Source organism: Pongo pygmaeus, chromosome 1, assembly GCF_028885625.2.
Source record: "Pongo pygmaeus isolate AG05252 chromosome 1, NHGRI_mPonPyg2-v2.0_pri, whole genome shotgun sequence".
Classification (NCBI taxonomy): domain Eukaryota; kingdom Metazoa; phylum Chordata; class Mammalia; order Primates; family Hominidae; genus Pongo; species Pongo pygmaeus.
The window spans coordinates 152,370,119-152,384,293 of record NC_072373.2 but is presented as its reverse complement, the minus strand read 5'-3'; the positions used below and the strand labels follow the sequence as shown (position 1 = coordinate 152,384,293).

General features: G+C 44.5%; 1 pseudogene; it reads right to left on the bottom strand.

The window, feature by feature from the left end:
- Positions 1-13,178: 13,178 nt before the first annotated feature.
- LOC129032607 (actin, cytoplasmic 2-like) lies at positions 13,179-14,175 on the bottom strand (annotated as a pseudogene).

Genomic DNA, 14,175 nt, shown 5'->3' with positions numbered 1-14,175 from the left:
TTCTACTTATTTTTATGGTAAAAATGAAATAAATTAACCACGATACAAAATTCTATGTAGGGATTGACACTCAGGCCTCAATTTGCACCACAAATGATCGCCTATCCTCGGTTCACTGAGGAGAATAGAAATTTCACAGAAGTTTCACAGGCAGGCGCCATGGTTCATGCCTGTAATCCCAGCACTTTGGGAGGCTGAGGTGGGTGAATCACTTGAGGTCGAGACTAGCCTGGGCAACATGGTGAAACCCCGTTTCTACTAAAAATACAAAAATTCGCCAGGCATGGTGACGGGCACCTGTAGTCCTAGCTACTCAAGAGGCTAAGGGTGGAGGATCACTTGAGCCCAGGAGTTTGAGGTTGCAGTGAGCCATGATTGTGTCACTGCACTTCAGCCTGGGTGACAAAGTGAGATATTCTCTGGGAAAAAAAAAAAAAAGATACCGTTAAGAGATGAAAAGTTGTCCACAGCCGGGCATAGAGCCTCACACCTATAATCCCAGCACTTTGGGAGGCCAAAGCGGGTGGATTACCTGAGGTCAGGAGTTCAAGACCAGCGTGACCAACATGGTGAAACCCCCGTCTCTACGAAAAATGCAAAAATTACCCAGGTGTGGTGGCGCATGCCTGTAATCCCAGCTACTCAGGAGGCTGAGGCAGGAGAATTACTTGAACCCAGGAGGCAGCGGTTGCGGTGAGCCAAGATAGAGCCACTGAACTCCAGCCTGGGCAACAGAGCAGGACCCCATCTCAAAAAAAAAAAAAAAAAGTTGTCCACAGAGGAGATCTACAGAAGAAAAAAAGAGAAGAGAGACAGAGAGAGAAGAAAAGTTAGGCCAGCAAATAGAATTTATTTGAAATACATATGATTGAAAAGGGGCTCATCTACATATGTATTTCCAGAAATCAATTTTTAAAAAAACAGGCGACCAAATAGAAAAATAGACAAAAGTCACTTCCCCAGAAATTCTTCTATTGAAAATGTATCGGGGTATTCTGTTCTTACAGTGTCCTAGCAAATTCAATTCAGCCTCCAAGTCCCACCACCATCCTGCTTAGTAACCAAGGTCCTCTCTGGACTTACCTGTCCTGGAGGAGTTCTAGGGCAGTGTCAATGCAAGGAAGACAACTGATAAGGCTGTTCAAGATCAGCAGGTGCGGTGGCTCACGCCTGTAATCCCAGCACTTTGGGAAGCCCAGCTGGGCAGATCACCTGAGATCGGGAGTTTGAGACTAGTGCCTAGATAATAGTAGGCAAGTACTTCTCAGGTGGACATCAAGTGAAGTCCTTGCAGTGGACAAGTTCTCACGAAACAAATGCACTCTGATAGAATATAATGCAATACCTCTCCCACTTTTAACTTCCATGAATTCCTGCCTCCCACCCTTGGGTGTTTATCCTTTTATCCCACAGTCCAGATTGCTTATCTTTTACTTTTCTTCAAACAATATCTCCTGACGGCTTATAATGGCTTATAAGGAAGAATACTATCATTAGGAAATAAATCAACCAACTTCCCCCTGAGAGAACACATTATATATTCCAAAGTGTGGACACCCAGCTGAGTCACTGATTCTGGAGTAGAATTCTAGAGGGTGTGTGGACACCCAGCTGAGTCACACTGATTCTGGAACAGAATTCTAGAGGTGCCGTTCATGGAGAATATAATGTAAATAGTATGACTTAGAGTTGTGCATCAGGCCAGGTACTGAAGTCTCTTCTAATGAAAGGGAGAAAAAAGATGAAATGAAGAGTAGGAAGAAAAAGAAGAAAAGGAGAGATACAAACAGGGAGGGAGGAAGACAATTGAATGGTCATATCAAAAACAAATACCTTCTCATTTTTGTAACTGAGTAATGGCAAGTAAAAAATACCAATGTAGAAAATATACATTTTGGTGCTTATGTACCTGAGACTAAATAAAGCTTTGTAAATGCTGTTTCCTTAGAGACAATTTTACAGATACTCCCAACCTCTATCCTTCATTCACCTGGCTAACTCCTACCTAGATATTCTCTGTTTAACATAGAACTCTTTATCCCATCATTTCCCATTTCAGCATCCTGCTTGCTTCCTTTAGAGAATGTATTATAATTTGTAATTATCTTAAATTTTTTGGTATACTTAATTTTTTGCCTGTCTCTCCTGAACTCCTCAATGGGAGCAGTGACTATTTATCCTATTCATAATATTCCCAGAGCCTAGCATTGAAAGACTCAAAAACTTGTTGGCACTCCTGGGGGTGGTTTTGTCCCCTGAGTGGATAGTTGGCAATATTTCTGAAGAGGATTGGTGGGAGAAAGAATTAGTAACATTCCTTTGCATTGATATTACAAGAGAGTCCCAGACATCATTAATGCCACTATTGAGAAACTCTGATTTAAGCTGGGGCTTTAAAATATGTTTTTGGGCCGGGCACAGTGGCTCACGCCTGTAATCCCAGTACTTTGGAAGGCCGAGTTGGGTGGATCACCTGAGATCAGGAGTTCGAGACCAGCCTGGCCAACATGGTGAAACCCCATCTCTATCAAAAATACAAAAATTAGCTGGGTGTGGTGGCAGGTACCTATAATCCCGGCTACTCGGGAGGCTGAGGCAGGAGAATCGCTTGAACTCGGGAGGCGGAGGTTGCAGTGAGCTGAGATGGCACCACTGCATTCCAGCCTGGGCAACAAGAGCAAAACTCTGTCTCAAAATAAAATAAAATATGTTTCTGGGCCGGGAGCAGTAGCTCATGCCTGTAATCCCAACACTTTGGGAGGCTGAGGCTGCTTGAGACCAGAGTTCAAGACCAGCCTGGGCAACATGGCGAAACCCTATCTCTACAAAAAATTGCAGCAATTAGCCGGGCATGGTGGATCATGCCTGTAGTCCCAGCTACTATGGAGGGTGAGGTGGGAGAATCATTTGAGCCCAGGAAATTAAGACTGCCATGAGCCATGACTGTGCCATCCCACTCCAGCCTGGGCAATAGGAGCGAGACCCTGTCTCTCAAAAAACAAAAAGAAAAAAAGAAAGAAAAGAAAAAAAGAAAAATACATTTTAAAAGAAATCTTAGGCAAAGCATTTTTGCTTTTCCACTCACTGTCACATAATTAAAAAGTCCACCAGGCCAGGTGTGTTAGCTCATGCCTATACTTCAGCACTTTTCGAAGCCAAGGTGGGAGGATCAGTTGAGCCCAGGAGTTTGAGACCAGCCTGGTTAACAAAGTGAAATTCTGTCTCTACATAAAATTTTTAAAAATAATACCAGGATATAATGGCACATGCCTGTAGTACAGCTACTCCAGAGGCTGAGGCAGGAGGATCCCTTGAGCCCAGGAGTTTGAGGCTGCAGTGAGTGAGCTATAATCGTGCCACTGTACTCCAGCTTGGTGACAGAGCAAGATCTTCTCTGTCAGAAAAAAAAAAAAAAAAGTCCTCCAGTAATTTTCTAGTAATAAAAAAAATGGCCTTTTGCCCCTAGTATTAGAAAAAAATCCTGTCCAGTGCAATATCAAAAATTCTCTGCCATTTCCTCTGCCTTGTTCTCCCTTTTCCCTGGCTTATTGGCTTTTTGTTTTGTACCCCTCCACGGTTGGAGAAGACAAGAACAGAAAGGATCTTTCTGGACTGACACAGTTTTAGCAGTCTGTGACTTTTGGGTGTGGCTGGGGTCTGAAGCTGACTCCTTCTCTCATGGAGTCCATCACTGGAACCCTCACCTACAGTCTCTTGGCTCAGCAATGTATCTTCTGGATGGCCACCTATGACCTAGTCCTTAGTCCCCTGATTTCCAGGAATCCTCTCACCCAAACTGACAGTCCTTTTGGACAGCCATTTTCAAGGTGACCCAATCCAAATCTCTTACATGAGGTTCTCACTTAGTCCACAAAAAGCATACAAGTATCTTGCAGAGAAGTGTGAACTGTTCCCAATCAGCCCTATATGCATTTTTTGTGTGTGTGAAAGTCTCGCTGCAGTGCAGTGGCACAATCCTGGCTCACTGCAACCTCTGCCTCCTGGGTTCAAGTGATTCTCCTGCCTCAGCCTCCCGAGTAGCTGGGACTACAAGCAGGCACTACCATGCCGGGCTAATTTTTGTATTTTTTTTTTTTTTTTTTTAGCAGAGACGGGGTTTCATCATTGTTGGCCACGCTGGTCTTGAACTCCTGACCTCAAGTGATCTGCCTGCCTCAGCCTCCCAAAGTGCTGGGATTACAGGCATGAACCTCCACATCCAGCCCCTATATGCATCTTCTGCTCAGAGGCGGCCTCAGCCTCTTGATTTAGAACTTTTCAAATGTACATCAGTTACCAGATATCATCTCTGTAAGATTCAAGGGGCACATCTCATCTTTTCCGAATGGTCCTCTTGAAGCCCCTCAGACTTGGCTTGAGATGAGATAGAAGCACCTATTTCCCCACCCATCATGGAGGTATCTTAACTTAAGATGTGTAATTTGGCACTGACATTTGAAGTCTCTGCCAAGAATCTGTTATCGTCTGTTCACTCTTAGAGTAACGATTCAGGTTACCCTAGCTCAAAGTTTCTAAAAAATGACGCGACATTGACATTTTGGATTAAATAATTCTTTGTTGTGGAGTGTGGTTCCTGTGCACTGAAGGATGTTTAGCAGCATCTTTAGTCTTTACCTACTAGATCCCAGTAGCACCTCCTCCAGTGATAACAGACAAAAATGTCTCCAAACATTGCCAAAAGTCACCCAAGGGGCAAAATCACCACCAGTTGAGAAGTGGTGCTCTAGTTTAGGCTAGTGCTTCTCAGAGGTTTCTTAGATTATCAGATCAGGTCATTTAGAAAATTATAATACACTGGGATCAATAGACAAGGATGCTTGCTGTTAGAGGTTTCCAGCAGGGATCACTGCCTTGGCATACCTGTAAGCCACTTGAAGCCCATAGGTGAACTGGGATACAGAATTTGGATGCTCTAACTTTGGCAAAAAGGAGGTTTACTGGCTTATAGAATCCAAGGAATGATAGCTAGAACCAGGGACTCAAACATTGCAAGGGATTTCTAATGATCAATGATCTCTTTACCACTCCCTTTTTTTTTTTTTTTTGAAGTAGGGTATCGCTGTGTCACCCAAACTGAAGTGCAGTGGCACAATCATGGCTTACCATAGCCTTGACCTCCTGGGTTCAAGCAATCTTCTCGTCTCAGCCCCCCAAGAAGCTTGGACTACAAGTGCACTCCACCACGCCTGGCTAATTTTTGTATTTTTTATAGAGATGGGTTTTCGCCATGTTGTGCAGGCTGGTTTCATACTCCTGGGCTCAAGTGATCTGCCTGCCATGGCCTCCCAAAGTGCTGGGATTACAGGTGTAAGCCACAGTACCTGGCCCATCACTCACTTTCTAATTTGCCATCTTACAGTTTTCTCCAAAAGCAGAGTTCCCGGTTTAAAAAAAATCCCAAAGAAGGGATTTACTATCTTCACCTGGGTCCAGTGCCTGTCCAAGAGCATTCAGCCAGAGGGTCAGCGTCATGGAAGAACAGGGCAGCTCATGACAATCAAGTAGATGAACGGAAGACACAATACCATAGATAGCCAATACTGGCTTACGGGCCAAGAAAAATTTCTTACTTGGCCCACCTTGCACTCCCAAAGTGCTAGGATTATAGGTGTAAGTCACCGTGCCTCACTGAACACAGGACTTTTTTTGGAGTAGCACCGCATTCTCATAACTACTGAGGCAATGCAGTGAAAATATGCTCTAGGTCATTTTCCAGCTTTAGATCTCCAGATTTTACCATTTTCACAATCTTTTCAAGCCTCAATTTCTTGATCTTAAAAATGGCAATAATTTTTTTAATAACAGCTTTATTGAGATATATTCACATACCATACAATTCATCCATTTAAAGTCTACACCTCAATGGTTTTCAAGTGTACACTTCCAGAGGAGGAGAGACATTTTTGGCAGAGGGAGGAGCATAGGCAAAGGCACATCAGCAAGAAAGAATATACTGCAACTGGGAACTTACAAGGGGTCAGTATTGCTAAGTAAAGATTGAGAGCAGGGGATAAGGGAAAAGACTAGACAAGAGAGGCAGATCATAAGTGGCCTTGTCTGCTAAGTAGTTTTTCTTCTAAGGATACGAATAACTTTGGGAAAGGAAGCAACACAATAAGATTTATGTATTGGATTACTTGGATGGTAATGACTGACATAGAGTAGAGACAGGCTACTTATTGTAGAATCCAGACAAGGGAAGGTAAGGGCCTAGCAGTGGAGATGGTAATGAGAGTTACTTACGAGTCTAAAATAACTTTTAATTGACTGCATGGGAGATGGAGCCTAGGAGGGCTCCTCTGTATGGATCCTCTAAATTCTTACCTGGGTTGTTTTAATAGCTTCCTCACATGTCTTTCCGACATGTGAGTCTATTCTCAGTCTCCTTTAGTCCAATGCCATACTTCTAAACATAACTTTCTAAAACTTATATCTAGTCATGTAAGTCTTCAATGACTCTTCCCTGCCCCCAAAGAGTTTTTTTCTCACCAAGGTCCTAGGATGAGGCAAATAAGTTGCCTAGAATGCAATATCTAAGAACCCTATATTTGCAGGAACCCGCAAATACTTCTAACTGTATGCCCTAGGCACATTGCTTGCTTCCTAGGTCCTCGTGGCCTTAGTTTGACCCAAATTTACTCCACCTACCTAGTATTTTGCTATGCCCAATCAAACACCCTGTCCTCAAGCTACTCTAACTTACATTTCGTTTTTCTGAAAGGCAAAACATTTGCCTGTGCCTCTCCTACTTAGTGCAACTTTACTTATACAGGGAACGCCTTTTCTCTCAAAAGTGAACTCCATTCATCCTTTAAAGGGACACCTTCTGGGGCAGCCATGTCCAACCCTTTGAATGCAACAACTTTTTTGCTGATCCATGGTGGTGGATATCATGAAAATTATGCACGGAACTTTTTTTTTTTTTTTTTTGAGACAGAGTTTTACCCTTGTTGCCCAGGCTGGACTGCAATGGCGAGATCTCTGCTCACTGCAACCTCTGCCTCCCAGGTTCAAGCGATTCTCCTGCCTCAGCCTCCCGAGTAGCTGTGATTACAGGCACCCACCACCACACCCAGCTAAATTTTTAATATTTTAGTAGAGACGGGGTTTTACCATATTGGCCAGGCTGGTCTCTAACTCCTGACCTCAGGTGATCCACCCGCCTCAGCCTCCCAAAGTGCTGGGATTACAAGCGTGAGCTACTGCATCTGGCCTTCATGGAACATATATTTTTTTTAAAGCTCATCAGCTATCGTTAGTGTTAGTATATTTTACATATGGCCCAAGGCCATTCTTCTTCCAATGTGGCCCAGGGAAGCCAAAAGGATGGACACCTGTGTCCTAGGGGAAGCCTCTTCTGATTTTCTGTGCTGTGTGGGCCTTTCCTTCCATCCTGTAGCATGCTCCTTAGTGATTATTACTGCTGCTTGATTATACAATGTACATTGTAATGTCATTATTACACATAGCAGTGATTTGTTCACTTTTCCATTTCCTGAACCAAGCTGTGGGCAGGAATTTTTCTCACTCATTCTAGTATTTCCAGCTTTCAGCACACTACAAGGCACAATGTAAGAAATGAACAAATCAATAAACCTATTACTGAAAAAGACGAATGAATGGGAAAATATGAAAGAATTACAAGATGTATTTTTTAACTTAGAGAAGCAGTAATTTTCTTGTACTTCTCAAAATTTCCATCATTTAAATGTATACACAGCAGATGCAGCTCTTTTTAAAAAATAAGTTTAGAAATGACACACGGTTTTCTAGGGTTTTGAAGTCGTAAGATTTTTTAGAAATGCAAAATATGAACTCTTGTTTCTCGGTAGTTTAATTTAAATTTTATGTTCTTTATGTTAAAGTAACTTTAGAATAAACTTATTTGCCTAAACTCTTACTTGAAAAATCTCTGTGATGTCTATTAGTTATTTTACATTTTGATGTAAATACCTTCCAATAGAACACAGGTGTCTCTCTCTCTCTCTCTCTCTCTCTCTCTCTGAAAACGGGTCAAACCGAGAGGATAACTTGAGGTCAGGAGTTTGAGACCAGCCTGGCCAACATGGAGAAACCCTGTCTGTACTAAAAAATACAAAAATTAGCCGGGCATGGTGGCATGTACCTGTAGTCCCAGCTACTCAAGAGGCTCAGGCGGGAGGATTGCTTGAGCCCAGGAGGCAGAGGTTGCAGAGAGCTGAGATCACATTACTGCACTACAGCCTAGGTGACAGAAGGAAACTCCGTCTCAAAAATAAATAAGTAAATGAATAAGAATAAACAATAAAAATAAATAAATAAATTTAGAACATTTTCACCATTCCCAAAAGAAACCCTGTATCCTTCAGCAGTCACTTTAATTTCCCCTCAACTCTCCCAGCTCTAGGCAATCACTATGCTGCTTCCTCTTTGTATAGATTTGCCTATTCTGGACATTGCATATAATTAGAACCATATATAATATACGGTCTTTGTAACAGGCTTTTTTTTTTTTTTTTTTGAGACAGAGTCTCCCTCTGTCATCCAGGCTGGAGTGCAGTGGTGCAATCTTGGCTCACTGCAACCTCCACCTCCTGAGTTCAAGCCATTCTCCTGCCTCAGCCTCCCAAGTAGCTGGGACTACAGGTGCACGCCACCATGCCTGACTAATTTTTGTATTTTTAGTAGAGATGGGGTTTCACCATGTTGACCAGGCTGGTCTCGAACTTCTAACCTCAAATGATCTGCCCACCTCCACCTCCCAAAGTGCTGGGATTACAGGCGTGAGCCACCGTGCCCTACCTGACAGGCTTCTTTACTTAACATAAAGTTTTTAAGATTCATCCATGTTATAACATTTATCAGTTCATCATTCCTTTTTATGACCAAATAATATTATATGAATATATCACATTTTATTTATTCATTCATCAGTTGATGGACATTTGAGTTGTTTCTACTTTTTGGCCATTAAGAATAATGCTGCGGCCGGGCGTGGTGGCTCACGCCTGTAATCCCAGCACTTTGGGAGGCCGAGGCAGGTGGATCATGAGGTCAGGAGATTGAGACCATCCTGGCTAACACGGTGAAAACCTGTCTCTACTAAAAATACAAAAACAAAATTAGCCAGGTATGGTGGTAGGCGCCTGTAGTCCCAGCTACTCGGGAGGCTGACGCGGGAGAATGGCGTGAACCCGGGAGGAGGCAGAGCTTGCAGTGAGCCGAGATTGCACCACTGATCTCCAGCCTGGGCAACAGAGTAAGACTCCATCTCAAAAAAAAAAAAAAAGAAAAGAAAAATGCTGCTAGGCCAGGCACGGTGTCTCACGCCTGTAATCCCAGCACTTTGGGAGGCCCAGGCTGGAGGATCACTTGAGGCGAGGAGTTTGAGACCAGCCTGGCCAACATGGTGAAACCCACTCTCTACTAAAAATTCAAAAATTAGCTGGCATGATAGCGGGTGCCTGTAATCCCAGCTACTCGTGAGGCTGAGATGGGAGAATCACTTGGGCCTGGGAAACAGAGGTTGCAGTGAGCCGAGATCGTGCCACTGCACTCCAGCCTGGGTCACACAGTGAGACTATGTCTCAAAAAAAAAAAAAAAAAAAAAAAAAAGAATAATGCTGCTATGCATATTCATGTACAAGTTTTGGTATGAATGTATGTTTCATTTCTCTTGGGTATTACCTAGGAGTAGAATTGCTGGACCATATGATAACTCTATATTTAACGTTTTGAGGAACTGAATCTGTAGTATTTGGATATGTACATACCACTATACTCTGAATAGATGTTCTAAATTAGCATCTAAAACCATATTTTGAGTTCTAGATGCCTTGGTTAGCTTAGTTCTGACTCATAGAAGGGTCCTGTAAAATACTTTCAGAGGGTAATGAGACTAAAGCTATAATGGCCAATATGTGACCTATAGCATTGTATATATTTGAAAGGAGGCCCTGAGGTATTTCTCGGGACTGCCAAGTTTTTGCAGTTAGTAGAAAAAGTAATTGGAGCTACAAATTACCTAAAAGTGTTCATCTAGTTAGGTGATATAATTGCTTTTACAACCTCAAGGTGCTAGACTTCTTTCTTCAGGCTTAATGTCATCACTTGATAAATGTTGTTTCCACTAATCAATCATTCATGAAGTACATTGGCCACATATTGTTTCAGATGGAATGAGCAGTGACCCTAACTATTCTTTGTTTTTTTTTTTTTTTTTGAGAGAGTCTCGCACTGTCGCCCAGGCTGGAGTGCAGTGGTGCGATCTCGGCTCACTGCAACCCCCGCCTCCCGGGTTCACGCCATTCTCCTGCCTCAGCCTCCCGAGTAGCTGAGACTACAGGTGCCCTTCAACAAGCCCGACTAAGTTTTTGTATTTTTAGTAGAGACGGGGTTTCACGGTGTTAGCCAGGATAGTCTCGATCTCCTGACCTCGTGATCCGCCCGTCCTCGGCCTCCCAAAGTGCTGGGATTACAGGTGTGAACCACTGCGCCCGGCCGACCCTAACTATTCTAAATAAAATATCAGATATACCCAACCAGTGCAATTAAACCTGACTTTGGTGCTGGGCACGGTGACTCACGACTGTAATCCCAGCAGTTTGGGAGGCTGAGGTGGGCAGATCACTTGAGGTCAGGAGTTTGAGATCAGCCTGGCCAACATAGTGAAACCCGTCTCTACTAAAAATACAAAAATTAGGGCTGGGTGTGGTGGCTCACGCCTGTAATCTCAGCACTTTGGGAGGCCAAGGGGGGCAGATCACGAGATCAGGAGATCAAGGCCATCCTGGCTAACATGGTAAAAGCCCGTCTCTACTAAAAATACAAAAAATTAGCTGGGCATGGTCGCGGACACCTGTAGTCCCAGCTACTCGGGAGGCCGAAGCAGGAGAATGGCGTGAACCCAGGAGGAGGAGTTTGCAGTGAGCCGAGATCGCGCCACTGCACTCCAGCCTGGGGGACAGAGCGAGACTCCGTCTCAAAAAAAAAAAAAAAAAAAGAAAAAGAAAAGAAAGAAAGAAAAATTAGCTGGATGTGGTGGCATGAGCCTGTAGTCCCAGCTACTTGGGAGGCTGAGGAAGGAGAATCACTCAAACCCAGGGGGTGGAGGTTACAGTGAGCCAAGATTGTGCTACTGCACTCCAGCCTGGGTGACAGAGCGAGCGAGACTCTATTTAAATAAATAAATAAAAATAAGTCTGACTTTGGTACCTTCTGTGTGTGGCTCACTCCTAAATGCTGGCTCTTTTCTTGTCCCTTTTGTATGTTCCTCAATGACTGTCTCCTTTGCTGGGGACCTCTTATTGTTTCATTTCCCAACCCTGGACAAAAAAATCTGTGGCTGACCATTTAGATGGTCAATTTAAACCTGGTTTGAAGATGCAACCTTCTAATATGATTCAAGCCTGGCTACATTCTGTGACACTCATATGGTCCACAGGAAAATTTTTCTTGCAAAGTTGCAAGTACAGGCCCCTTCTGTTGTAGGCCTCTCTCTCTCTATTCTGCCATCAAAGGCTTCTCTAGATAGCCTATTGCTTTTAGACTTTTCCAGGTAACGTAAATTCCAGGGCACATAGTCAACTTGTCTGAATTTCTTAAGGTTCTTTTACCTGGCTTGAGGTGGAGATAGTGTGGGATAAGCACTCTCTTCTTCCCACTCCTGGGGAAAGGGAAGAAAAATGCACAGCCTGCCAGAAAACTGTCTCCTAGGCTTTTTTTTTTTTTGAGACAGGGTCTGGCTCTGTCACCCAGGCTGGAGTACAGTAGTACGATCTTGGATCACTGCAACCTCCATCTCCTGGGCTCATGCCATCACCCTCCCATGTCATCCTCCCACTGCAACCTCCCGAGTAGCTGACACTACAGGTGTGCCCAACCACACCCAGCTAGTTTTTGCATTTTTACAGAGACTGATTTTCATCATGTTGCCCAAGCTGGTCTTGAACTCCTGGGCTCAAAGTGATCCACCCGCCTCAGCCTCCCAAAGTGCTGGGACTACAGGCATGAGCCACCAAGTCTGGCCCTTCCAGGCATGTTTATTCTACAATCTTCTTTCATCAATCCTGACATATCATTCCTGGGAGGTGTGTGAGAACTGAGGATTGCTAAACTGGCTTCACAGTCTTCCAGCATGTCCTATGGGGATGGTCTGGCATCCTCTTTTAGAATGCTCAGGGTACTTCACATTTATTTTTCTCAGCTTTGGAGCCTCTGTTAAAAGACGCACTGAAGGGTCTAATTTAATATGCCATATATCTTAGCAATATGTGCCAGGATTGTTCTATTTTTTTTTTTTTTTAAGGTGTGCACTTTTATTCAACTGGTCTCAAGTCAGTATACAGGTAAACCCTGGCTGCCTCCACTCACTCTCAGGGAAACCAAAAGCCTTCATACATCTCAAGTTGGGGGAACAAAAGGGGGCCACGAAGGCTGATCATTCAAAATAAAACAAAATAAAAAAGTATTAAGGCAAAGATTTAAAAAATTTTGCAGCGGGGCACGGTAGCTCACGCCTGTAATCCCAGCACTTTGGGAGGCTGAGGCGGGCAGATCACAAGGTCAGGAGATAGAGACCATCCTGGCTAACACAGTGAGATCCCGTCTCTACTAAAAATACAAAAAATTAGCCAGGCGTGGTGGCAGGCGCCTGTAGTCCCAGCTACTCGGGAGGCTGAGGCAGGAGAAGGGCGTGAACCCGAGAGACGGAGCTTGCAGTGCGCTGAGATTGCACCATTGCACTCCAGTATCGGCGACAGAGCGAGACTCCATTTAAAAAAAAAATTTTGCATTACATAATTTACATGATAGCAATGCTATCACCTCCCTTTGTGGACTCAGGAGAGGACCGGGCCGTTCTCCTTAGAGAGCAGTGGGGTGACTTTTAGGAGGGCAAGGGACTTCCTGTAACAATGCATCTCACAATATTTGGAATGACTATTAAAAAAAAGAACAATGTACAATCAAAGTCCTGGGCCACATTGTAGAACTTTGGGGGATGCCCACTCCAACTGACTACTCTCACCTTCACCGTTCCAGTTTTAAAATCCTGAGTCGACACCCCCTCAAAAAAAAATAAAAATAAAAATAAAAAAAGCCATGCCAATCTCATCTTGTTTTCTGTGCAAGTTAGCTTTTGTCAAGAAAGGGTGTAATGCAACTAAGTAAAAGTTCGCCTAGAAGCATTTGCGGTGGACAATGGAGGGGCCGGAGGGGCTGGACTAATTGTATTCCTGCTTGCTGATCCACATTTGCTGGAAGGTGGACAGCGAGGCCAGGATGGAGCTACTGATCCACATGGAGTATCTACTCTCGGGAGGGGCAATGATCTTGATCTCCATCGTGCTGGGCACCAGGGTGGTGATCTCCTTCTGCATCCTGTCAGCGATGCCAGGGTACATGGTAGTGCCGCCAGACAGCACTGTGTTGGCGTAGAGGTCTTTGCAGATGTGCACGTCACACTTCATGATGGACTTGAAGGTAGTTTCTTGGATGCCACAGGATTCCATGCCCAGGAAGGAAGACTGGAAGAGCACCTTGGGGCAGTGGAAACTCTCCTTGCCGATAGTGATGACCTGGCTGTCGGGCAGCTAGTAGCTCTTCTCCAGGGAGGAACTGGAGGCCGCCATGGCCATCTCCTGATCCAAGTCCAGGGTGATGTAGCACAGCTTCTCCTTGACGCCATGCACGATTTCCCACTGGGCGGTGGTGATGAAGCTGTAGTGGCGCTCCATGAGGATCTTCATGAGGTAATCAGTCAGGTCCCAGTCAGCCAGGTCCAGAAACAGGGTGGCCTGGAGGAGGGCCTATCCCTCGTAGATGGGCACAGTGTGGGTGACCCTGTCGCTGGAGTCCATCACGATGTGGCCAGAGGTGTACAGGGACAGCACGGCCTGGATGGCCACATACATGGCTGGGGTGTTGAAGGTCTCAAACATGATCTGGGTCATCTTCTCGTGATTGGCCTTGGAGTTCAGGGGGGCCTCAGTCAGCACTACGGGTGCTCCTTGGAGCCACACGCGGCTCGTTGTAGAATTTGTGGTGCCAGATCTTCTCCATGTCATCCCAGTTGGTGATGATGCTGTGCTCTATGGGGTACTTCAGGGTCAGGATACCTCTCTTGTTCTGGGCCTCATCACCCTCGTAGGAGTCCTTTTGACCCATGCCCACCAT